The sequence below is a fragment of the Diaphorina citri genome, unplaced genomic scaffold (genome assembly GCF_000475195.1).
Source record: "Diaphorina citri unplaced genomic scaffold, Diaci psyllid genome assembly version 1.1 scaffold114, whole genome shotgun sequence".
Classification (NCBI taxonomy): domain Eukaryota; kingdom Metazoa; phylum Arthropoda; class Insecta; order Hemiptera; family Psyllidae; genus Diaphorina; species Diaphorina citri.
Genome location: NW_007377551.1, coordinates 145,098 through 146,751, shown reverse-complemented (window position 1 = coordinate 146,751; position 1,654 = coordinate 145,098). Strand labels below are relative to the sequence as shown.

The window sequence follows — 1,654 nt, the reverse complement described above, 5'->3', positions numbered from 1 at the left end:
TTATAAAAAAATATACATAACATATAATTAATTACGAACCCTCTTGTCTAGTTTCGCCGACTAAACAAAAATTTAAAATTGCTCTTAGGAATCTATTTGAAACTTGTGGTCTTTCTTTCCTTTTGAGCGAAAACCAGTTTTTACTGACGTAATATTCATTATAAGTCTGAAAGAAAATTTTATACTGTGGCACCTTTTGAAATAACTATCTTATACTCGGAAATCAAGGCTGTCTTTCTCCTATCCTGTCTTCCTTCCTTCTTTCATTACTTCGAGTTGCGATCCCATGTCCGCGTGAGAAACATTTTCCCCGTGTTTTGTGTGTGTCGGAATTCAAATTCAAGTGTCTTAATATTATTATTCTTTTTCAAATAATTCTTTTTAAAAAATTCTTTCTTTGTCAAACTGTGATTTTTCATGTGGTTCGCGAATTTTCCTGTGAAAGAGTATTTTCTCTGGATTTTTTAGTGCTGGAAGAATATTTTTTATATTCACAAATTATCGTACATTCATTGGATTATTATTTATCTCAGGTGACTAGAAAATTATTGGTAGGTTCTCAAGACCAATGACTACAATATTTAATACAAAATTTATTCATAAATAAATATTATATATTTTTTAATAATTTAATGAAATAAATAAAATATATATTTTATATACATTTTTTAAAATCTTTTAAGTTGTTTTCTTCAAGGGATTGATGTTCCCATAAGTTTAAATAATATTAAAATTTCACAATTAAATTATTATTTTAAGTATTTCTTCTAAAGTTACTCCACTTAAAGACTTTTATTTTAATTATTCATACCTCATAAACTCTTAACATAGCATAATATTATTTATTTAAATCCTGACAAATGTATACCCTGTTTTTTAGGCCGGTTGGCCCTTCGATCCTTCGAAGAACGACAATCTCGCGTGTTGCCTTACGGTTCTAATTTATTTTATTATTTTTTATCGCTCATTTTTTATTACTTGCTTTTTTTAAGATAACTATTTTTAACATTTTTCATAGAATGTTTTAGGAATACTTTTGAGAACATTAAAATTAAGACAAGGTTTTACTGACATGGGTACCATAAAAAAAATACACATGTACATAGGTTATACCAAACTGCTTCGTCTACCATGTAGATATGCTGCCATTATTTTTGTACAAAAGTATATAATATACTGAGGCATCCATCATCCATCCAGATGTCCCAAAGTGTATGTGCTATTATTTTATGAAACAATTTTAGTGTAGGTAATAACGGTATCCTATATACCTACCTAAAAATTGCATTTTAAACCTTTTTCATAAATTTTAACTATAAGATTATGAAATAGGTAATTTTTAGCTATAAAATTATGAAAAAAGTAATTATGGCTATTCATAAAACATTTTCAAATGATAAAATTATGTAAAAAAAAATGACCTCGCTGGGATCCGAACCCCCACCCATCACACTTATCGTCACAGTAGAGGAGTAAAAACACACTCACCCAACCACTCGGCCACTAAGACATTTGAGATGAAGACGCACAAAACTTCTTTATTAATCAACTCGATCGAAAAGTTTGAAATTTTCCCCTAAAAGTCACTTTTTTCTCCCTAGCGGGTCTCCCTTTAGAGCTAAGAAGATGAAACCAAGAAAAGGCACTTCTCCTT

The 1,654-nt window shown here is 29.1% G+C and overlaps 1 long non-coding RNA gene across 1 annotated transcript in view; it reads left to right on the top strand.

Moving 5' to 3' along the window:
• Positions 1–287: 287 nt before the first annotated feature.
• LOC113465483 overlaps positions 288–1,654 on the top strand; it is a 3,890-nt gene continuing 2,523 nt past the window's right edge. Inside the window, exon 1 of the long non-coding RNA XR_003390185.1 lies at positions 288–551. This is a non-coding gene — a long non-coding RNA (uncharacterized LOC113465483). The remainder of the gene's footprint in view (positions 552–1,654) is intronic.